The sequence below is a fragment of the Rattus norvegicus genome, chromosome 1 (assembly GCF_021556685.1).
Source record: "Rattus norvegicus strain SHRSP/BbbUtx chromosome 1, alternate assembly SHRSP_T2T, whole genome shotgun sequence".
Taxonomy (NCBI): Eukaryota; Metazoa; Chordata; class Mammalia; order Rodentia; family Muridae; genus Rattus; species Rattus norvegicus.
In genome coordinates this window covers 193723844-193748411 of record NC_141534.1, presented here as the reverse complement: position 1 = coordinate 193748411, position 24568 = coordinate 193723844, and the positions used below count along the sequence as shown (strand labels likewise).

Genomic DNA, 24568 nt, shown 5'->3' with positions numbered 1-24568 from the left:
AACTAGAAAAAGAAAACACGGGAGGCTAGAGAAGGGGCTTGGTGGGTCAAGTGCTTGCTGCACAAACCTGGGGACCTGAGTTTGGATCCCCAGTACCCACATAAAAGCCAGATGTGGCAGCCCATCCCTATAACCCCAGACCTTGGGACAGAGAAAGGAGTGGCAGATTGTGGCAGGGTAGGGGGTGCTTCCTGGCAAACCCATTTAGCAGAAATGGTCAGCCATAAGTGAGAGACCCCAACTCGATAAATAAAATGGAGGCTGAGAGAGGAAGACACCCAGTGTCAGCCCCAGCTCCACACACACATCACAAACGAGCACATCCACAGCCACCAATGCCTCCATCCATCCATCCAGAAAGGAAACTGTGGTGGTTTGAATACGGTAGGCCCCTGTAGATTCATATGTTGAATGTTTGGCCATAGGGAGTGGCACTATTAGGAGGTGTGACCTTATTAGTGTAGGTATGGCCTTGCCGGAGGAAGTGTGTCACTGTGGAGGCGGGCTTTAAAGTCATCATTCATATATATATATATATATATATATATATACACACACATATATATATATATATATATATATATATATATATATATGGCATAAGCTCCACCCAGTATGGAATCACATTAGTCTCCTGGTTCCCAGCAGAAGACAGTCTCCTCCTAGCTTGCCTTTGCCAAGATATAGACCTCTTGGCTCCTCCAGCACCATGCCTGCCTGCATGCTGCTATCCTTCCCGCCATGATGATAATAGACTGAACTCTGATACTGTGAGCCAGCCCCAGTTAAATGTTTGCCTTTATAAGAGTTGTCTTGGTCATGGTGTTTCTTCACAGTGATGGAAACCCTAACGATGACAGTCTCTGTACACAATAGAGTATTATTAAGCCATGAAGAATGAAATGATGTCACTTCCAGGGAAATGGATGAGCCTAGGGACCATCATGCTAAGACTAGCCATGCTAAATTAACTAGGCTCAGAAGGCAGGTGTCACCTGCCCTCTTGCATATATTGAATCTACACTTTTTAAAGGACATGAAAGAAGGGGGTCTGTTTAGAAAAAAGAAGGGGGGCAGTAGGAGAGGTGAGAGAGGGTTGTAGAATATGTGAATAGAATCAAAGTACATGGTACAATGTATGCAGTTGTCATAATGGAACCATAATTTTGTATAAGTAATATATGTAATAAAATCTCTTTTTTAAAAAAAGCCGAGGCTAAGGATATGACTCCGAAGTAAAGAGCAGGTACTACTGTTGCAGAGGGCCTGAGTTTGGGTCCTAGAACTCACATGCACACACACACACACTTTGAAGCAAAATAATAAATAAAAATAAATCTTTTTTTTAAAATCTAGGGCTAGAGAGATGGCTCAGTGGTTAAGAGCACTAGAGTTCAGATGCCAGCACCTACATCAGGCAGCCCACAGATGCCCACAACTCAAACTCCAAGGGTTCAAACTCCCTCCTGACCTCCATGGGCTCTTGCAAGCACACACACACATACATGCACAAGCACATGCACACACACACACACACACACACACACACACACACACACACACGTAAATAAAAGTAAAAAATAACCCAGCTAGTTCTCCCCAAGGATTTAGCCTGTTCACCCTTCCCATGAGCAGCCCCAGATGGGAATGGAGGGATCTGGTCTTAACACTCCCTTCTGCTGAGCCACCACCCTCTGAGCCACCACCCTCACTTTTCCAGGCTCCGGGGCGGCTCCCTGTTGGTCTCCTAGTCTCTTTTGGTCCTTCTGTTATCTCTTACAAAAATAAAGCAGGGCATGGTGGCACGGACTGGGCACTGAGGAGATGGGGGCAGGAAGATGACAGGTTCCAGGACAGCCTGAGCTACATATTGAAATGATGTGTGTCTTAGTTTGGGTTTCTATTGCTCGGACAAAACACCATGACCAGAAAGCCGGTTGGGGAGGAAGGGTTTATTTGGCTTAAACTTCCACAGCACTGTTCGTCATGCAAGGAAGTCAGGGCAGGAATTCAAACCAGAGCAGAAACCTGGAGCTGATGCAGAGGTTGCTTACTGGCTTACCTTACATGGCTTGCTTGGCCTGCTTTCTTACAGACCACCAGACCAGGGATGCACCACCTACAGTGGGCGGGGCCCTCCCTATTGATCACTAATTGAGAAAATTCCCTACAGCTGGATCTCATGGACCGGTTTTCTCAGCTGAGGCTCCTTCTTCTCTGACTACTCTAACTTGCGTCTAGTTGACGCAGGAAACCAGCCAGTCCATTTTTTTTTTTTTCCCCCGGAGCTGGGGACCGAACCCAGGGCCTTGCGCTTCCTAGGTAAGCGCTCTACCGCTGAGCTAAATCCCCAGCCCCTAGAGTTGTTTTTATGAAATACCCTTAAATGTATTTTGTTTTCACACTGGGTCTTCCTAGATTCCAGCCCTAACTTTTGTTGCCGTCGTTTCTGGAGACACCCTCAGTATTTTTAATAATTACAATGTATTCTTTTAGTCTCTGAACACAGAGCCTCTATCTGGTTTGAAAGTTTTGTTTCTCTGCATACATTGTTTTCTTGTTTGCTTTGGTTCTGTTTAGATTCAGGATTTTCTGGGATCCCTGGTTTCCTGCTAACTCTCAGGAGCTTTCAAAGATTGATACAAACTGTAGTAATGCCCCTACCCCTTTGTGTGTGTGTGTGTGTGTGTGTGTGTGTGAGAGAGAGAGAGAGAGAGAGAGAGAGAGAGAGAGAGAGAGAGAGAAACTTTTTGGAAAGAATTGCCTGGATGGAGGGGTTTGGGTTACCCCTACATGGAGGCTTGGGTTACCCCAACATATACATATGTCAGAACTTCTTATGCTCATTGCTTACAAACTTCACATTCACTTTGAGTAAACCATGCACCCAATTTTTAAAAAGTGAAATTTGCAGTTGAGAAACCCAGTGCTTGAGGGGAGAGGGGTGCTGGGTGACAGAGGTTCAACATGAAATTTGGGCTGCGCCATTCTCTCTGTTTTTATATATTGTTTATCAGTGTAGCCATGGTTGTCCTGGAACTCGTTCTGTAAGACAGACTGACCTCCAAATCACAGAGATCTGTTTGCTCTGCCTCCCCAGTGCTGGCATTAAAGGCATGCACCATCACAGGCTCCTAAACTGCCCTGCTATACCTGACCTCCGAGCATTGTCCTCCCTTCTAACCACGTCATCAGCTTGGGAGATCTGAAGAGTTAACCGTAGTTCCATGGGTTTGTCCACGCTCAACTTTTGGGGTTCTGTGAGGGATAACTTTCTTAGTCTATTTGAATTAGTCTCCCCACATGCTGCCTTTCTCTCCTTTTCCAGCGAGTGCTTCCAGCTGATGTGTGCTATAACAGGCAGATGGAAAAAGAGAGAACACTAGGGGCCCCACAGTCCTCCCTGCAAGAACCTGCCCCACGGAGACCCACCTTCCTCACAGCAGGCCCCACCTCTTAATGACTCCACCACTTCCCAGGAGTGTCACCCTAGGGACCAAGCCTTTAACACACGGGTCCTTGGGGTACATACAAGATCTGAAATAAAAAAAAAAAAATGCAGGTGAGTCTGTCCTGCACTGCCCATTTTTTGAAATGTTCTAAATAAATTCATCCTTAAAAAAAAAAAAAAAAAAAAGAAAGGAAAGAAAAAATCTGCCAGAAGTCAGTGAGTTGGCTCAGTGGGTAAAGGAGCTTGCTGCCAAACCTTGAGGACCCGAGTTTGATTCCCAGGACCTACATGTTGGAAGGAGAGAACTTAGACTTCCATGTTGTTCTCTGATCTCCACACTCATCATGGTACTTTGTGCTCTCTCCTCAGAAATAAGTAATTGAAAAAATAAAATAGAATTAATCCCGACTATACTTCATACTGGCTGACCCAGAAATTTTTTATATTAAAAAAGAAAAAGAAAAAAGAGGATGGGCTGGAGAGATTGCTCAGTGGACCCTAGTTCAGGTCCCAATACCCATGTCCTGTGGCCCACAACTTCCTATAATTCTATAACTCCAACTGACCTCAAAGGATACCCACACATGCATGGCATACACTTATAAGATATATAGATATAAGTTAAAATTCTTAATGGAGTCTGTGTGTAGGTTTTCATCCTGGAAGTCCAGGTAGCATTGCACAGTCTCTGTGGGGAACAGGAAGGTGTTGGCAGATACATTATATCAGGCGGGAGTACACAAACACCTGGATAGGTTCCATTCCCTCTGCTTAGGAAGCCACCGCTCACAGGCGCTCTCACCCCAGTGAGCTAACCCATTGAAGTCACCAGCTCATCTCTAATACCACAACTAAATCAATTTTCTATCTTTTGATATTATTGACCTAAGTCTTTGGAGATTGAACTTCTGTGTGAATTCCTGGGATAAATCATATTCAAAATGAACTTGCAGTCATCTTCTTCCCTTGACCCTGGCCGGCCCACAGGTCACCCACCCTACACATCCCTCCGTGACCTCAGCACCACCTTCCTCTATCCATGCTGGCCCAGTAGTCATTGATTTGCCCAGAGCAGCCCCAGGGACCTTTTAAAATGTCAACCAGATTTCACTGTTCCCCCCCTTAAAAGCTTCCCTATCCCACCTAAACTTCATTCTCAGCAGGGTTATCAAGGTCTGATTGATCTGGTCTATCCCAATCTCACCCTTGTCACTGTCCCACAATCCTCCGGTTTGTCCACACTGGCCTACCAGAGTGAGTGCTCACTGCCTGCCAGTGTCCTCTGGCCCTTGCATCTCTGTTCTGTCTGCATGGACGGCCCGTCCCCTTCCTCTTCCAGGTCCCGGATGCCAGCTTCTCAGCTCATCTTATACAAGGTGTGTGTTTCCTGTGTGTTGCCGTCCATCCCCCCCGCCCCCGCCTGCCCCCCCACCGTGGGTTTGAACCTGATGATGGAGTTATAAGTTCACTTATATATCATCTGTCTCTCGTTAGCCCTGAGCTTCAGGACGGTGGAGCTGGTGTTTCTCATGTGGCTTCTAGCTCTCACCCATGAACGATACCAAGCAGCTTTGCTGAGTGACTGAATGAGCATGATTGGCACCAAAGGAGGCTTGTCTTTATAGACCAAACTATTCCATGATCATAATACCCCAGTGAGGTTGCTGCACTGGACTGCCTTTCCCAGGATCCCTTGCAGAGATAGCCAATGCACGCAGACACAGGTAAAAGACGCTATCTCCAGTTGTGACTCACAAAAACCTTGGCTGACATTTTAATGTATTTGTTTTGAGATAGAGTATAGCCTAGGCTGGTCTTGAACCCACAATTCTCCTGCCTTAGACTCGTGAATGCTGGGCTTGTGGGCACGAACCACACCTGGTTCCTCCATTCTCTCTTCTTTCTCTGTTAGTGGAATGTGGTTCTGAGTGATGCCTGCCCCATCACAGAAGGATCCAGGGTCAGTGAGAGACTGCTTGGAGCAGAGCCTCTCTCACTACACTCCGTTCCGTGGATATCAACCGTAAAGAATGGGATCCTGGGCTGGAGAGATGGCTCAGTGGTTAAGAGCACTGACTGCTCTTCCAGAGGTCCTGAGTTCAATTCCCAGCAACCACATGGTGGCTCACAACCATCTGTAATGGAATCCAATGCCCTCTTCTGGTGTGTCTGAAGACAGCGACAGCGTACTCATATATATATCGAATAAATAAATCTTAAAAAAAAAAAAAAAAGAATGGGATCCTATGCTCCAGGCTCCTGGGCACAACAGCTGCCTCACTCTAATTAACACCTGGAAACAGCGTGAGCAGGTGGTTAGTGACATGGTCGCTGACATGGGGCACAGTGTGCATCGACCCACGGCCTCTGGGGCCACAAAGCTCACACTCTCATTATAGCTCATGGAGATGCATGTTCACCCACAAAGCATTGGGCCCCATTAGGAAGGTATGCCTGTCTCTGTGGCCTCAACATCCAGTCCCAGGAGGCTTCAGGAATTTCAACCTAAAAATGAATGAGCAGGTTGCCTATACCCCTTACAGCCTCTCTGTCTTTAATTTTGCTTGAGAAGAGATCCAAAGAGACCTCAGGGTTACACAGAAGAAGGCTGTGGCAGAATCATGGTCTTTAGAGATGGAAGTTGGGTGTTCCAGAGAAGCCCTGGTGCCAGAGAAAGGCCAGGAGAGGTGGTGAAGGGGTTTGGTGCACCACACACTCTCTAAGTCCAAGGTGACCCCACCCAGTGTCTCTGCCCTCCCAGCCAGCTCTGTTTGGCTCCCACAGCCTGGCTGTCCACATCACTCAGTATTTTTAGCTTCACTACCTGGCACCTGTGGTCACCATCTCTGCCCAGCCTGGCAGTGTCCCCTCCCTAGGCCTTAAAGAGCCAGAGTCCATCAGTTAGAAAGTATAGTAGCCTCTGCTATAACATAGGCCATTACATCCCAGAGTAGGAGAGAGGCCTCTGCTACACAGGAATCCCCAGAGCTGCAGGTGGGGTGGAGGAAAGATGAGGGAGAAAGGGCATAAGAGCCTGGCCCTAATGCTTGAGCCTCATCCTGGGGCTTCCTGAGTCACTCACTGGTAGGGATTGATTTGCTCCAAGACCTGAAGCCAGGGGACATCAGGGCAGGGCTTGACAGTGTGTTGTTGACAGTCAGCTCAAGGCTGAGAATTAACCTAGAATTAACCTTGCACATTAACATAAACGTGCAGGGCCCTGGGTTTTATCCCCACTGAGAGAGAGAGAGAGAGAGAGAGAGAGAGAGAGAGAGAGACAGAGACAGAGAGACAGAGAGAGAGAGAGAGAGACAGAGAGAGAGAGAGAGACAGAGACAGAGAGGAGACAGAGACAGAGAGACAGAGAGACAGAGAGACAGAGAAATAGACACAGAGACTGATACAGAGAGACATGCAGAGACACACAGAGGTACACGCAGATAGAGACAGACAGATATAGAGAAAGACAGAGGCACACAGAGAGACAGGGAGAGACACAGAGAGACACGGAGAGACAGACAGAGAGGTATATAAACATAGAGAGATAGGCAAAAACAGAGAGACAGAGACAGATATAGAGATAGCAGAGACACAGAGACAGACACAGAGAGAGATAGACCCGGACAGAGACAGACAGATACAGAGATAGACAGAGGCACAGAGAAGAGAGATAGAAAGACAGTCACCACAGATGATGCCAAGGCCCTGTCTCCTCTGTCATTTCATTGGCTGACACAGTCATTCCCCAAGCACTCCAAGACTCCACTATGAAGAGTGGCTGTACTGGGGCTGTGGAGTTCAGTGGAGTAAAGAACAGTGTCACCCATCGAGCCTCACTGAGTCTTTTATCCGCCTGTTTGGCTTCCAGTCCTCCATGGCTGTTCAAATGCTCAGCTTGGAAGTCCAGGTCTATGTGATCTGATATACTACTGTCTTTGCCATCCTCAACCCATCCTTGTCCAGTTACTTTCCCAAACCACCAAATGCCGCCCCACAGCCCACCAATACCTCTTCTTGGGCCTCCTGCATTCCCTGGGAGACATCTGGACTTCTAGAGAGATTAGATGGAGTCTACCGTGGTCCCTGTGAGCAGAAGTGGTCCGTTCATCTTGCATCCTGACTCCATGGGCGCTATGTACCCACTCCCACTAATGTGCCCCCAATCTTTGCCCAACTTATCTACTAGCAGACCTCACCAGGGCTGTGCCAGGATTCCAGGCCCCATCTGAAGCCTGGCACTCTGCAGGTGTCCAGTCATTGTTTTGCACGGTCAGCTGGCAACCAGGGCAGGAAGCAGCTTCCCACTTCACAGATGATAACACAGAGGCCCCTGGCAGGGAAACCACAGATGTGGGGTCTAATACAGTCATGAGGGGCACCTCGTCCAGATGCAGGAGCCCACATTTTCTCTTCCTATTCTTTAGTGGACATGGACGAGACCCTAGCTGAGTCCTGTATCTGCCTTTCCCACAGTGGCACTGGCTTGAGCATACTGGGGTGGAACAGAGGTGGTCCTGTCAACTTGTACATCCACAACCAGAGGCCTGGTCACAGCTTGGGTAATCCACTTGGCTGGAGACAGGGTTTCCCTGAGGGTTGGGGTCACTGGCACCATGCCCAACTCCTCTCATCCCAAAGGTACTCACATCTGCTCCCACAAACCTGTATACACAGTCACAAATATGCAATCCCAACTTCAGAAACCTTCATCTTCTTTCTCCCTCCCTCCCCTCTTTTACACACACATGGGTGCTTGCACATGCACACACACATGTGCACATGCGCACATACACATTTTCACTATTAATTCAACAAGGACTGAACATGTGTTAAATGCCAGTGCAATGCTAGAAGGGCAAGGGGCTCTTAGATTGGAGCGGACCCCATGTCTTCTGGGAGGCCTTCCTGGAAGAAGAGGCATTTCAGCTGGGCCTGAATGGCGGGGAGCCAGGGTATTCCTGGTAATATTGGGGAACCAAGCGAAATGGGGCGTTAACACCAATCACACAGGTCTTGAATGTTGAGTGCTGGTTTTCTGTTGTAGGAACTGAGGAACCATGAAGGTCTCTAAGTAGGGACAAGACATGACCACAATGGGAGTGAAGGGACAGGTAAATCAATCTAGGTAGGGCCAGAGTGGGAGGAGTGGGAAGGTTGTGGTGACAGCCAGAGAGCTCAGCGGGAAGGAGGAGTGTGTGGTAAGCCTGGGCAGACAGATCCCATAAACATCTGTACTGGGCCCCTAAGTTCCTGGTAGAGGGCTGCACAGTGGTCCTGCCAGCCCACTGCCCACCCACCCCAGCACTGACCTCTGTAGTGGAACTTCTTCCAGTTCCTCCTCCTCTCTGTGGAAGCAGACCAAGCAGAAAGCTGGTACATCGTCAGCGCCACAGCCCAGGGGCCAGGCAGGAGGCAGCCGCAGGACAGGGCAGGGGTGACTGTTGGTGACCTCCACAGCATCATCCCCAGCCAGGACACGGTTCTCGGAGCCAGTGTGCTCCAGGGTCAGCAGCCTGTCGGCCTCAGGACCCCGGACCTGCCTACCTGCCACCTGCGCCTTCTCGCCCACGTTACCCGTCGCGTCGCCTCGGTAGGTGGAGGAGCCTGTAGCTCTCTTGGGGCTCCTGTCCTGAGGCACAGGGGTTCCAGCCACGGGGTCCACACTTGAACGGCAGCTACCGGGCTGGATTCAAGAGGTGGCCGGTAGTGGACTGAGGTCCTATCACCGCCTCTGGAGAAGTCCTTAGCTCCTTAGCTGTCTACTCTGCTGATGTCTGCCAGGGGCAGGACTGTGAGCACAGACCCACGGCTGACTTGGCCTTCTGTCTGTCTGTCCAGCAGTCTATTCCTCCTAGTTGACCCGCAGGCACGTTGGTGGGTGACAAAGTTTGTTCTCTGCTGTAGTAAGTAGTGCAGTGGCCTGCAGGAGAGCCAGCTGACACCTGAAGCTGGAGGGTAGGCAAGGGCAGGTGAGCTGGCACAGTGTCTCCAGTGTCCCCAGGAAAAGTTCTGACCCTTGAAGTCAGGTGCGGGTCAGCCAGAGGAAGCTGCTCTGCTCCCTGCTCTCTCTCCTCAGCTCTGGGGCTCAGCCTTGTGGTGGCTGTAGATGGCTGGGCTGTGGGTATTAATAGCTCCACATTCACGCTGAGAAGCCTGGAAGTTAACTCCTTCTCTGCCAGAGCTGGGAGGCTGCGGCTGGCCACTGTGAGGAAAGCAAGGACCACGCCTCTGCTGGGAGCCTGGTGCACCAGCAGACACTCCGTAATCCCTCCTGCCCGTGAGCCTGTGCCGCACAGTCCCTGGGGCTTGGTCAGATTTGCTGTGCCACCTGGACCCTCCATGCACAGGTAGGGTGGATCTGGGTGGGACTCAGAGCTTTGAGCTCCGGGGAGCATCCCCGGGAGAGCCGTCCAGTTCACACCTACACTGTAACCAGTCCCTCCACATTCCCAGAAATCAGCATTGCTGACTCTGGGTCCAAGTGCATGACCACTCTGAATGGCAGCCAGGGATGAAGCAGACATTGTTTAGTGGATGCTCAGCTCGGGGATACCAGAGTGGGTCTTATTTACCTGTTTCCTTAGCATCTTTATGTGTTTGTCAGGCTCTGGGCAGGACGCAGAGCTCAGAGTCAGGGAAGGCAGAGGCTCCTCCTCCTTCGGTGGGCTTGTACCCCACAGGAGGCCGAGGGGCTTGCTGTTGGTCTACAAGGGGCGGATAAATTAGAAAGAGTGCTTCCTCCAGGCAACCTCTAAGCACCTGGCTGTAGTGGGAACCTGGGCTGGTTTTCAGCTCCCCTCACCTGTGCAGAAATTGACAACACAGGCAACCATTCCAGTGGCCCTGGCAGCAGAGGAAACAAAAGATGAAGAAATTCAGGCTGTGAAAAGGGCGGGGTGGGAGGGGAATTAAGCCGACTTGAGAGGGGCTGGGATGGACAGGCAGGGACTTAGAAAGGCTGCTTGAGGAAAAAAACAAACAAACAAACAAAAAACAAAAAATCAAAACAAAACAAAAAAACTTCCAACAAGGTGATGTCGGAGCAGCACCCTACAAGAGGGGGAGGAGCCAATCGAAGATCTAGACTGTAGGGGGAGAGCCTTCCAGCAGGAACACAGGAACTAGTTGGCATTTGGGGAGGAGAGTGAGAGGCAGGCAAAGTGTTTAAACTGGCCTTTTGGTATGGAGTAGATCTTTCCTGGGCGATCAAGAGGTGGGGCAAGACCAGCAGACCAGAGAGAATGACGGGGTAGTACAGTGCCTTACAAAACAGGAAGAGATAAACATGATCAGAGGCGTGGGAAGTGTTTGTTCTTAGCCACTCTGCTCACTATAGGGAGATGAAGAACGGGGGAGGGGGAGGTGTGGATGGGGAAGATGAAGTGGGAATTTGCCTTGAGGCTGAGAACCTGGGGAGTTTGCGGGTGGGAGAGTTAGGAGCCTGGAAGGGCCATCTGAACTGAGTTTCACTAGCTGGAAGAACAGGTCTAGACTTCCTTGGCTAAGAAGAAAATGGGGCTGGTTCCTGAGCAGTACACAAAGGGCAGACTGGCAGATAGCAGCTTGGGGCCGGGATCCAGCTCTGCCAGCCTGGCATGTTTGTATGGGACTTTGGGCTTGTTCATTAGCCTAAAAGGCATCCATCTTAACCAATCCTCCCCATTTCTCTTCCCCTTCTTTCCTCTCTTTTTACTTCTGACGCCTCAGTGTATAGCCCAGGCTGGCCTTGAATTCGTGATTTTCTCGTGGAGACTTACCTCAAACTGAAACTCATGCCTGTTTCTGGGAACAGGGTCTCTTTATGGGTTGTCTGCTCTGACCTTTACTCTTCTGGATGGAGCGCCTTCTATGAATTGGCCTGTCCAAAGCAGGTGCTTCTTTCTGCTAGCTCAAGATTGAGCTGGGGAGATGGTCTGGGGGCCCTGAGTCCTCCACAAGCTCTGCTGCAGCTTCCATAAGTAGTTTTAGACTTCTGTCCCCGACTAGAACCACAGACTGACAGACATACCTGGAGGTCAGCTGGTCCAATCCCTGCACTGCTTAGTGGAAGAGAACGTGCTCAGAAAGGAGGAGTAGCATCTCCCTTAAGGTTGTGATACTCGGGGACTTAACCTCTTCAAGGCTTAACCTCAGGTCTCTCAATATATAGACTTGACAGGGTGCCCCTCCAAAAGGTGGGGGGGGGCATGAAATAGGAAGGGACAAGAGACAGGGTGGAGGGGGAGAGACAGCTCATGTTACAATTTCTGAGGTGGGAGTCAGAGGGGTCACATTGGCTCTGGACTCTGGATGTCCCTGCCTGCCTCCCCAGGTCCCATGGGGTTGTCATTTGCAAGTGTTAATTATTCATGAAGCTGTGCTTTGCCTGGTTTTAATGCACTCTGATGGCAGTCTTTAGCTAATGGGGAAAATCGATAGGTTTTAATTCTTAGTGGCTGTGAAGCTCTGACTGTCTCCTATTTGGGTGGCTGAACCTAGATCTTGGGTTAGGGGCAGGGTGTGACCTCAGATTCAGGCACAAAAGCCTAAGTCTTCACCTTCCCTGTCTATACGCCACTGCCTTTTGCCTCCAGTCTAGGGAGGAGAGGATTGTGGTCACCATGGCACCTCAAACTACCCCAAACTTCATGGAAAGCTGAATCAGACGGTAGCCAGCCTAGCCTTTGAGCTACACCTACGGCTCTGATAGGGCAGCTCCTCCCCACCAGCTTTGGGGGCTGTTGTCATGCCTGCAGCCTTTGACCTTGGAGCTGGGGGACCTAATAGGAGTATAGCTTCCTCTGCTCACTGCTCAGGATCAGCTCTGGTCTACTTTCCTCAGCAGAGGGAAGCTGGTCTGAGCCTGAAGAGCTACAAACAGAGCTCACTGTGAGAAGTTCCGCGTGTACACAGGCTGAGAATTGTTCTGGCAGGACTGAGAGGCGGTATTAGGCGGCCATCATTATAAACATCCCATTCCCAACCGCAGCCTGACCCGAGTATATGGCCTTCACGATTCCTGTAATTATCTGGAGAACAGAGCCACCACTTACACTCTGTGTGTGTGTGTGTGTGTGTGTGTGTGTGTGTGTGTGTTCTTGCTAATTAGACAAGTGTAAGCCTGGTGGTGGAGATAATACTGTTCTTTTAAAAAAAAAAGTGTTGGGGTTGGGGATTTAGCTCAGTGGTCCAGCGCTTGCCTAGCAAGCGCAAGGCCCTGGGTTTGGTCCCCAGCTCCGAAAAAAAGAAAAAAAAAAAAAAAGTGTTGGTGCTTCCAAAACACAGCAAACCCTCAGAAGATGAGAGGTCTCCACAGGGGTGGGTGGAGAATGCGCTGCCTGTTCTGTAGGGGTTGCTCTGGTGCTGCTACATCAGATAATAAATTCTGTACCCCAAGATCTGGCTGCCCCAAGATGAATGAATTCCCATGCATACCAGCTTTTGTTGTGCAAACCTTGCACCCCAACTTAAAACAATTGGGTAAATTAAAACGGCAGACAGCCAGTTACTGAGGAGAATAGAAAGGGGTGGAGTTTGAGTTTCTGGGCTGGGGTCATAGGTCGGGGCTACGAGGAGAGGAAGAGAAGGGAGGAAGAAGACAGAGAGAACAGGCAGTCTCCATTAGACATGATGGACCAGGAGTATCCTAGAGAAATCGTTCCCTAGGACAGACTGCTGGAGCAGAAGTCACCCGGGTGAGATTCAAACAGCAAGTATTTGGGGAGCACAGCTGGGAATTAATAGTCTAACAGATAGAGATATAGATTAGGGGTGATCCCCCCAGTAATTGTTCAAGCACTAAGTAAATAAATCATAGTCTGAGTCTCATTTATTCAGAAGCTAGACAGAGATAGACATAATCCAATTAATTTACATGTTTCCCACAGTCCTGCCTTTCCTGGTGGCCCAGAGTCCACTCCTGCTGGTTGAAAGGGCTCTGACCATCTAAAGACACTGACTTCTGGGGTCTGAGCCAGGTACGGGAGCCTCCATGACCCAGACTTGAAGAGTGGTGATGACCAGGCCTCATTAGAGATATCAAATGATGCCCAAAGGATGCCCCTTAAGGCGCATAGGTTGGCAGAGTGGCTCCCAATGCAGTAGTGCCCTGGAGTGGGGCCTCTGGGAAGGGATTTTAACTGCTGGGCATCTTTCTAGCCCCAAGAAGGAGTAACTTTTAGTTAATTGATTAATATTTTGAGACAGGGCCTTGGGAACCAGGTTGGTGTGTAACTCATAGCAATTCTCCTGTTCCAGGGCCCTGACCTCTAACCACCACCCCTCAACTCAGTGCTGCTAATACAGTTGTAGAAAAGCGCCAAAGGCTCTTCACTGCTGGGCCAGCTCTCCAGCCACAGAACAATGTTTTTAAATCTTTGCTCCTGTAAGTTATTTCCGCCAGGTACTTTGTTGCAATGACAAAACTCTAACCTCCCCAGCCCATCTAACCCTAAGCTGGCCTCTTCCCTGTCCCTACTCAGGACGCAGCAGAGGGTGGGCCAAAACCCAGTTTGAACGGAAGCTTTTGGGGCACAAGCTGTACAGGACAGACTTGAGTCCTCCCCAGGCCTCCCTCGCACTCCCCAGTGTCTGTGCAGCAGGCTGAGTGAGCCTTCATAGTCACCCTGTTACTTACTATCCGTGTAGGCCCCTCCCTCATCTCAATTCACATCTTCATTAATTAATTAAATTTTCATCTTACGTGCATCGGTGTTTTGCCTGCATGTCTGTCTGTGTGAGGATGTCAGATTGCAGACAGGTGTGAGCTGTCATGTGGGTTCTGGGATTTGAACCCGATTCCCCAGGAAGAGCAGTCAGTCCCCCCCCCCCCCCAGCTGAGGACCGAACCCAGGGCCTCTACCACTGAGCTAAATCCCCAACCCCCAGTCAGTACTCTTAACCACTGAGCCATCTCTTCAGCCCCTCAATCCATATTTTGATTCCCCCATCCCACCCACCATGGATGCTTGGCAGGAAGGCCATGCATGAAGGTTTTCTCCAATCCTTATCTTGTGGGGTTTCTCAGAAAACTGTATTAGCCCAAGTATGCTAAATGTTTAAGTTGTTGCAAGCATACAGCAACTGACCGGATGCGAATCCCATTCCCCTCCCTCCTCCAGGGGGCCTTGGAGGCTCAGAGGAAACACCTTTTTGTTTGGTCCACTCAGAGCTCCTAAAACCCAAGTGAGCCTCCAGAACAGAACTTAGCTTGCTCATAGTTCAAAGAGAAGCAAATACTATTGCAGCGCTCTCTCTCTCTCTCTCTCTCTCTCTCTCTCTCTCTCTCTCTCTCTCTCTGTCTCCCTCCCTCCCTCCCCCCTCTCTCCCTCTCCCTCCTTCCCTCCCTCTCTCTTTCTCTCCCCCCTCTCTCCCTCCCTCCCCTCCCCTCTGTGTGTGTGTGTGTGTTTGTGTGTGTGTGTGTGTGTGTGTGTGTGTGTGTGTGTGTGTCTCGGGCTCTGGCTCTGACTCTATAATTAACCTAAAGGTTATTGTTATGTAGCCCAGGCTGGTCTCCAACTTGTGATTCTCCAACCTCAGTCTTTTAATGTACCACCATGACCACCATAGTCCTTTCCCTTTTAGATAAGAGTGTCTCAACAAAACACAATAAAAAAGAAAGTCCAATGCCAGATCACTAAAGCCCTGACGGAAGACTGACAGCAACATAGATAAGAAGCCAGCTTCCCGAAAGAGGCTTTACTTAAAATTTATCAGAATGTGGCTTAAGCATCTTGGCAAGAACGTCAATGTCTTCCTAGAAGGAACTTGTGAATTATCCTGCATAGACAAAAAATTATGCCCCAAACCAGATCTGGTCCAGGCTTTATCGGTGGAGAGATTCTGTTTCTCACATGGCTGTCAGAGGCTGGTGATTCTCTTGCTTGAGGGCATCTTGTTACCATTTTAGTTCTTAGGGAAGGTAGGGGGATACAGAAACCATATCTGTACTTTCAAATGTTTCTCTCAGCTAGCTGCAAAGGAAATTTAAAATAATCAGTTCCCAGTTGCACAGCCATGGGCACTGCAAACATCTGGGATAGAGGTGGGGTGTAACTGAAGGGAGGGAGGCAGTCTAGACAAGCAGCAGTCAGGAGGACCTAGCTCAGAATGGAGACTCCTCCCACCTGCTTCTGGCAGGTACCTTGAACTCTGTGGAGTAACTAACTTGTCCATATGGGACCTGGAGGACAGGGCTCTAAGATGTAAGGGTTTTGTTTGTTTGTTTGTTTGCTTGTTTGTTTGTTATTATACAACGTCTTGCTATGTAGCCTTGGATGGTTGAAGGTTGTCATGAAGATCAAGCTGGCCCCAAACATAGAGATCCACCTGCCTCTGCCACCCAAGTGCTGGGGTTAATGGTGGATACCACATACTCAGATTATATGTAACTTTTGTGGGACAGTTGGGTCTACTAACCAAAGATTTTGAGTTTTATCTGGAAGTTTTGTTGCTTCAATAAAGGTTGGTCAATAATAACTCTAGGAAAGTACAAACAGGATTTAAAAGTTGAACAAGAAAGGAAATGTAATCACAGCATAGTATGTGGCTAAAGTGTGAAAATTATCTACAAAGGTATAATAATGTAAACACCAAAACCTAGTTGAGCCAAAAAGCACATATAACTCTGCAGGGTTAAGGACAGGACTTGAGTATGTGGGCGAGCAGATATTGGTAAAGGAGAGATACGATTTCATTTTCTACCGTAGGGCGTAAGGTCAAAACCGGAGAAATGGAGAAATAGCTGTGTCAGCATCTTAGTTCTAATCTGGACATTCAGAGAGTGGTCCATAAAGCAGCATCAGCAGCACACGGCGGGGTATTGGAAACACAGAATCTTGGAAGCTGCCCTAGAGCTGCTGAATCAGACCCTGCTCTGTAGTGGGAGAGGGAAGTGAGTGTATTTCCACCACACCTCAGGGCATCATGCATGCTGGGTAAATGCTCCTCCACTTGGCTATACCAGAGCCCCAGAACCCAGAGTTATCAAGGACCTCCTGTGATGTGCATCACTGCTAGGGGGCCTGGCCGTCCAGCTCAGGACCTGGCTTAGAAATAGAACAGCAAATGGAAGGACAGAAGTGAGGGTTGAGTTCCCTGCCTGTAGGAATAGATGAATTCAAACACAGGTGGAAGAGAAGGGGACTGTTTTATTTTATTTTATTTATGAATCCTGAGGCTTTCTTTTAAATTTTTTGGAGAAAAGGCATGCACGAGATTTTAAATTTCAACAATACAAAATGGATGGAAATAACTTGCTCTGGGTAGAGACTCCAGGCTCCTTCAGAGTCTCCTAAGACATTTCTCTGCACATCCAGCCTTGGACTGTGTGTCCATTCTGTTTATTTCTTTTACAAACACTTCCAAGGCACTCTGGGGCATCTTGCATTTTTACTCACTAACATTTTTGAGGTCACTCCATGTAAGCATGTATAGATCTGTGTTAAGTCACTTATGGACTATTATAGGAGACTTAAAATCGTAACTCGCTTTATTATTTCCTTCTGGGTCCATCTGAGCCTCCCACACAGTGCAGCCATCAGCACTGTGTGACCACAGTGCAGTCTACGTTAAGTGCAGAGTATCTGGGCTTGGAAACCCGGGGCTGCTGCTAAAGCCAAGTGTTTTCTCTACAAACTTCAGTTTTTGTAACTGTGAGGCGGTGATAAAAAGATATTCCCAGTAGCTGCTCTATGCACTCACATTCCAGATACGGAAGATTTGGCACTGAACAAAACAGATCGGAATCCCTGCCCTTGCAGAGCTCAGAGTCTAGCGACGGAGGACAGATGGTGAGCAGGGTGACGCTGAGAGCTAAAGCAGGTGGGACAAAGAGGAGAATTGGCTGGGAGGTTTGAGGTCTCAGATAAGGTGGGTGCAGGTAGCTCCCCAACAAGGCGATGCTGAGTGGCACACATCTGAGGAAGGGAAAGTGGCACCTTAATAACCAGCAGAGAGCAAAGAGCAGGGACAGGGAGTGCCACCGCCTTCTACACAGCTGCAGGCAATAGAAAGGACCCCCTGTTCTAAGGCTCTCCCAACTCTAAGTCTGCCCCTGAGGACCTCTAGATAATAAGTAGCCCCTTCCCCTGACTGCATTAATCCCAGTGACAGCAGGGCAGATGCCCCTGCCCTGTGAGTGTGGAGTGTGATGGAGCCACTAGAAGGATGACAGTGGCATCAGCCACCTCTAAAGTAGCTTGGTGACTTCAGCAAGGGTTCTGGATTCCCAGCCCCAGTGTCTTTGCTTTCTATCGCTGTGATAAGACACTGTGACCGAAAGCAACTTGAGGACAAAGAGCTTTAAAGACCTTGAGCAGGAACTTGGAGGTGGGAACTGAAGCCGACTCCATGGAGGACACGGTCATGGCTTACTGGTTTGCTCCCATGGCTTGCTTTCTTATACAATCACCCAGGGGTTGTGCCATCCTCAGAGGACTGGGTCCTCTTATATCAGCCAAGGCAATACCTTACAGACTTGCCTAGAGGCCAGTCTGATGGAGGCGTTCTTCCAGTTAAGGTTCCTCTTCCCAGATAACGCTAGCATGTGTCAGATTAACAAAAAAGCATCAGGGATAACCAGATCCTGCCCCAGGTTTGGATTTTTTTCTGGGTGAGGTGGCATTGGAGAGGGAGAAGCAGGAAGCAGGAATCCCTTCAGATGGGCACATTTGGATGCCAAACTCAGGGCAGAGGTTGGTGGACAGGCAAACTGTGTATGGGCAGGCAAACTGTGTACAGAGCTCACCAGTCAAAGTAAACCTTTCAAGTTCTCCTTCCAACCCATTATGATCAGGACTAAGATTTTTCTGTAGAATCTGAAGGTTCTGGCAACAGCCGTGTTGGGAGAGGGGAAGGGTGCTGGCTTTGTTGTGAGCAGCAATCGAGAGTAAGCATACTGTTGAACTTACAGTGTATTTCTTCCGACTATATTGGTTGTGGGAAGGCTAAAGTTCCCCTTCTCCAGCTATCTCAAAGCATCACTATGGCCTAGGAACTTGAAGTAAGGCCCTCGAGGTTCTAATCTTTGCTGCTTCTCGCCCAAGCAGAAGGAATCAGCAGCCACCCCCTTGCGTCTCTCCCAATAAATCCCTTGTGTGAGGTTTGTTGTGCAATGTGCCTTTGTGGTATTCCTTGGCTCCTGACAGCTCTTCAGAGATGCAACACTTACTTGTCTTTCCCTTCAGAGCAGTAACACAAACCTTCGCCTCCAGCCTCCCAACCTCCTCTAGGGCTCCCTGTGGGCGGAGTTTGCAAGCAGTAGCAGCCTCTGCTTCACACAGCTCAGATGGATGCCGGTAGGTCTGAGCCAAAGGGTTCAGATAAGTACGAGGGCGGGCTGTTTCACAGTCTTCATAAAGTATAAATCTAGACTCTCACTGACCAGATGCCTCGCTGCTTAAAGCGTAGGAAACAACAGATGGGTCAGGCATTTCAAAGTTAAAAATAAAACTATAAAATCATTAGAATAAAATATGAATGAATTTTTAAAACGAGCAATGAGTCAGGCACGATGGCACACATCTGTAATCCCAGCATTTCTGAGGCAGAGGCAATGCAGACTGCCATGAGTTCAAGGCCTGCGCAGTTGACATGTTGAGATCCTGTCTGGATAAAACAAAAAAAAACCAAAAAAAAAAAAATGTTGAAACCCAAGGGAGGTTTTCTAGGTCAGTAATCAAACTGGTGAATCATAAATATGTCTATCAAAAATTAAAAGAAGAGTTACAGGCCCTGGGTTCAATATCCAGCACCTGGGGGGAGGGGAGAGTTACACAGTGATAGGTACTAGAAACAAAATGAAAACAAGCAGTAAACTATTTTTAAAGCGTGTAACACAAAGAGCCGTCGTAACACAAAGAGCCTTCGTGTCTGCGATACAAAATTAGCTCTTACAAGGACAATGACTACAAACCACAGACTGTGAGCTGGGAGTTTCAAAAGCAACAGAAACAGCCGGAAAGTCTGTGGGAAAGATACACGCAGCTGCTCTCGGTTCTCAAGTGTCTTCACACTTCCTGTGCCTTTGGCTGGAAGCATCCTCCCTCAGACAACAACGGCTGCTGTTCTCTTCCTTCTCTTCAGAGGGACTGTTGGATGGAGCCTTTGGAAGGTGGTAGAGCCTTAGAGAGTTAGGGCCTTGCAGGAAGTCCTTTAGGGCCCTTAGGGGAGAGAGGCTTGCCTTTGAAGAGATCTGGGACCCTGGGCCCTTCCTCTTTTGTTCCCCGGCTGGGAAAAGCAGGGTTCTTTTTGTTCCTGTTGCTAGCTTCTTTTCTTTTCTTCTTCTTCTTCCTTTCTTCCTCTTCCTCTTCCTCTTCTTCTTCTTCTTCTTCTTCTTCTTCTTCTTCTTCTTCTTCTTCTTCTTCTTCTTCTTCTTCTCTTCCTCCTCCTCCTCCTCCTCCTCCCCCTCCCCCTCCTCCCCCTCCTCCCCCTCCCACTCCCCCCTCCTCCTCCTCCCCCTCCCCCTCCTCCCCCTCCTCCCCCTCCCACTCCCCCCCTCCCCCCCCTCCTCCCCCTCCCCCTCCTCCCCCTCCTCCTCCTCCTTCTCCTCCTCCCCCTCCTCCCCCCCTCCTCCCCCTCGACCCCTCCTTCTCCTCCTCCCCCTCCTCCTCCTCCTTCTTTTTTTGTGCACTTTGTGTTATGGTACTGGGTGTTGAAGTCAGGGCCTTGCACGAGCTTAGCAAGCACTCTGCCAGTGTGATACATGAGGAGCGGCTTTGTGCCCGTGTGATAATATACAGCTTGCCACAGGTCAGAGCAACATCGACCAGACCTCCCAAATCACTGAGCCAAAAGAACCTTTGAATGAAATAAATGAGGACACGTCAGCTCCTAGGATGCTCGAGGAGAAGGCTTATCGTAGATATGAGGGTGAGAACAGCCAGAGACATCTGGAAGGGTCCAGACTGAACATGGCCAGTGGACTGGACCGTGCCATGGGTGGGTCAGGGGGCATGGAGAGAGGGAACAGAGGTACTTAGGTACCTATTAAGTAGGAGTAGTTAGGACTGAAGGAGACTGCTGGCCAGAGTCTGCTTTGACACATTAAGTAGGCACCTCAGTTAGCCATTTGTCCTGAGTTTCAGACTAATCATTCCAGCCTTTTGTTGATAATAAGGGGGTGACATCTCTTCTATAGCAGCTTCCTTCTGAAACTGGGGTATCATTGTGGGGGAGGCAAGAAGGCTGGAATGATGGTCAGAAGGTAGGAAGGGAAGGGAGTTTAGGATGGTAGACATCGTTTCACTCGCTGCCCAGGTTCTGTGGACCACCTGGGACTAAGTGCAGGTTGCATTAGAGCCATCTGGTGCAGGCAGCTTCAGAGCAGTCTACAGTTGGTTGAAATCCACGGGGACAGATATAGAGTAGGGACAGAAGGTAAAGTTAAGGAGTTTAGAGGAAAGCTTTCATCTTGGGTGTATGTTTGAAACTTCTAGGCCCATGGCCCTGGTAGCTGGGGGAGCAGAGGAGTCCCAAGACCAGGGGAAGGGGGAGCTTACTCTTAAGGGTAAGCAGTAGGTGGGGAAACTTAGGCTGTTGATTGGCAGGAGTACTTATCTGGAGTCTGTTTGACTTGTGAGAGGTGGAGCCAAGTCAACCTCCTGAAATGTACATGAATTTTTTTAAGTTTACAAAAAGTGATAAAAGTTCTAGTTGTTGTGTTTATAAAGAGCTAAAGGGAGAGGCATTACGTTCTGTGGATGTGTAGTCAGGAATGGGGGAAGGGGGTGCCTCTGAAGGCCCATGCTGAGGCAGCCCTTCCTCCTGAGGGACCAGCCACATGATATAGAATAGAGTTTATTCAGGACATGGGGAAGGGAGTTAAGAGGGTAGTGAAGGCAGAGAGAGAGAGAGAGAGAGAGAGAGAGAGAGAGGAGGAGGAGGAGGAATAGGGGAATAGAGACCAGCAGTGGCATGTGGAGAGAGAGAGAGGAAAGAAGGGAATAGGGAAAGAGAGAGGTAGGAAGGGGAGAAGGGACAGAGCAGGAACAAGAAGGCAAGAGCAAGAGAGACTCGAAGGGTCAAGCAACCCCTTTTATAGTAGGCATACCGGCTGTTGCCAGGTAACCATGGGGCAGAGCTTAGACAAAATGCTAACACTAGTTATGTTAGCATCACCACTGCTTGTAGTCTGTCCTGAAATCCACATTGTAGACAAAGCAATAAACATGATTTTGAGTCATATTTGTTTACCATGAGACACATGTGGTTGATTACGCTTGTCATTATAAAGAGCAGAAGTTTGAATTAAAGCAAGAAGTATATCCAAATGGTCTATATACTAGTTAAAAAGTCAGAGACTTACCCACTACCTAGACAGTTGACCTAGGCTCCAATGGACTCAGTGGCTTCATTGGGAAGAGAAGTAGTCTGTCTTTGGCTGTCACAGAGAACCGCATTAAACTTTTAGCTATTGCACAGGACAGCATTGGCCTTCAGCTGCCAGACCCAGAAGATCTAAGACATTTCCCTGTGGAAAAAGAACCTGACCAGCTGTGGCAAGAAAGAGCAGAGCAGTCAAGCCAACCTTGACTTGGAGAGGTTGGGAGAGGTAGGAGAGGCATGGGGCAGTTCTGCCCAATGATTAGTGTTACCACAGTCCAGGTGGAACCATCTGCCCCATTGTCTTTGGAAATTTTTGAGCTGCCATGAGGAGGAGCTGGAATTTCTGTCTACCATGGGAAGCCCTTTCTTTTTGGTTCTTTTTTTCGGAGCTGGGGATCGAACCCAGGGCCTTGCGCTTCCTAGGCAAGCGCTCTACCACTGAGCTAAATCCCCAACCCCTGGGAAGCCTTTTTATTGTGTATTTTGAATGCCATATTCAGTGGATCTCTGAAGAATTGGAGAACCATTATCTTTTAAGTGTACCTTATTTTAGACAAACTTTGTTTTTAGTTACTTGCTTTAGGCAACCTTGAAAACACATACAGGGGGCTAAATAAAGCTTGTCATTGTAAATTAATTTCATTTGTAATTAGCATCACTACAAGCCTAGTTTTGAGAACATTATGGGATTTGATCATTTATAAGGTGACTGAGGATTAACTTGCCTGTCTTACTTATCTTTAACAGTTTACAACAAGTTAGTAGCTTTTATAAGATTAAGATTTTACAGCTGAGTCTTAAATTTTTGAGTTGAAGATTTAATTGAAGATTTTTTTATCATCAAAATAAAACTTTAAGCCATTGATGCTGTAAACTTTAAACTATAGACACATTCCATAGGAAGATGGGGAATTTTGGGATCCTTTTTATAGGATACGGAAAATCAAGTTTCTTGTAAGACTTAGTTTATCCAAATAATTAAAGCTTAATGAAGTTGGCAAAGACACAGATGCTAGACGTATATTTTAAGGCTGTTACTGTGTTACTGTTAATCTGAGTAGACTACAAGAGTGGAAAGCAGGTGGGTGAAGGAGAGCTGGCCCTGCCCCTTGCCAGCCACCACACAGTGGTGGCCTGGCAGAAACCCAGGCTAACCAATTCAGCTACCACCTAGACCCGGATGCAGGGCTTTGAGTTGGTCTACCCCAACATCTACCCCATCTGTGAGCTGCTGGAGCACGTGAAGGGGCCTGTACTATGGATATGGCTTCAGGATCTCCATCCATAACTCGACCACAGCAGGATACTGAGGTGTCTCAGCAAGGGTCCAGTCTTGATGGTGTAGCAAAAGTCAGAGGCCTTGAACCAGAACAACAACTCATGTTAATGAACATTTGCATTTGAAGCTGTTTGGCAAAAGAGTATATTGTGAGATACACTGCAGCTTCCAATGCCACTATGCAAATGTGTGATGGAAAGGTGGGGAAGATGGAGGGGTGGAGCATGGTGGAGCTGGAGACTCGACAGCTGTGAAGGGTGTGAGAGACGGCTGTGGTTGATGGAGGAGCAGGTTGTTACTCAGTAGGTCAGTCGGTCGGCCAGACGATGGTCAACAGTCTGGAGCTTGCTCAAACTCAGTCCCTAAACATGGTCACATGATTGCGCTGGTGCTGAACAGGGACAGGATGTTCTAGATGAAGAATGGTCCATGTGCTGGGTCGGATCTCCTCAAAAGACCTCCATGGTCCATGCTTTTCCTGCAGAACATGCTGGTCAGTGCCCGTGCTTCAGAAGAGGACCATGTTGATGTCAGAGTCCGTACTGCCACGAGAGACCAGGCAGAGGTCCTTGGTGCATGCTTGTGGTCTGTGATGTTGCCAGAAACCACGCGGAAGCCTCAGATCTGTGCTCCTGCTGACTATGAAGGGTGAGGAAGCTAGTCTTGCAGTGTTTTCGATGACTGCAGATACACTGTTGAGAAAGAGGAACATGAAAGGCTTCTGCAACAACTCATCCCTCCACCCCACGCCATTCCATACCCCCATCCCCTACAAATGACAACCTAGAGAGGAAGCCATCAAGGAAAACTACCAAAAAAAATTGTGATGTAAATGGTGGAGTGTAGAGATTTCTCCACAGTTGATGGCTTCTGGTGCGGGTACAGGTGGAGAAAGATTCAGCTTCCCTTGGAGGGATGGCCACTAGGAATTTGACTATGTTCCAGTGAGTATATAGACAACACAAAATGGACTCCCCACCCTGTTCTTCTTTGTTTGTGTGTGTGGGGGGGTAGCCATGGGGGAGGGAAGGTGGACATGGGAGGACTGGGAGGTGAACTCAGTTGGGATGCATAATGTAAGATTCCCAAATAACAAATAAATAAAAATAAATACTATGTTCAAAAAAGAAAAAGAGAAACAACAAAAACTCACACCAAAAATGTGGAAAGAGATGAGACTTTAGGGAGTGAAGAGCAGAGAAAGTTTAGATAAAAGAGGTTTTGGGATCATTTGTTTTGGGCCATGGCAGAGATTGTAACTCTATGAGAGAATTTAGAAACCAAGGCATGGCCATTGCGCTGTACTGAGACCAGGCAAGACAGCCAGGACAGAGGGGCTCTAATAAAATCTGAGCTGAAGGAGAGAGGAGGGAAAGGGTTGCAAAATAAACTCCGCGGGAAGGGGTGTCCCTATAAACTTCAAGAGGGAGCTGAGACAGAGAGAAGCCGGGAAGGACATTGAGAAGTCACAGGACTTTCAGGAGGGAGCTAAGAGGGGACAGGGTTGCAAAGTGTAGGAGCTCTATCCAAGGGAG

The 24568-nt window shown here is 48.6% G+C and overlaps 1 protein-coding gene and 2 long non-coding RNA genes across 4 annotated transcripts in view; 1 reads left to right on the top strand and 2 right to left on the bottom strand.

Annotated features, from left to right (window-relative positions):
• Nucleotides 1-9531, bottom strand: part of Sbk1 (SH3 domain binding kinase 1) — a 44917-nt gene extending 35386 nt beyond the window's left edge. Inside the window, exon 1 of the mRNA XM_087566490.1 lies at nt 8761-9531. The gene's annotated coding sequence lies outside the window, so the exon portion shown is untranslated. The remainder of the gene's footprint in view (nt 1-8760) is intronic.
• LOC108349640 (uncharacterized) overlaps nt 9392-24568 on the top strand; it is a 22838-nt gene continuing 7661 nt past the window's right edge. The window contains exons 1-2 of one of the 2 annotated variants that reach the window (XR_015652552.1): nt 9392-9798; nt 23518-23681. This is a non-coding gene — a long non-coding RNA (uncharacterized LOC108349640). The remainder of the gene's footprint in view (nt 9799-23517; nt 23682-24568) is intronic. The other variant, XR_015652553.1, reaches the window with a different exon arrangement.
• LOC120099931 (uncharacterized) overlaps nt 22561-24568 on the bottom strand; it is a 16925-nt gene continuing 14917 nt past the window's right edge. The window contains exon 3 of the long non-coding RNA XR_015652554.1: nt 22561-23725. This is a non-coding gene — a long non-coding RNA (uncharacterized LOC120099931). The remainder of the gene's footprint in view (nt 23726-24568) is intronic.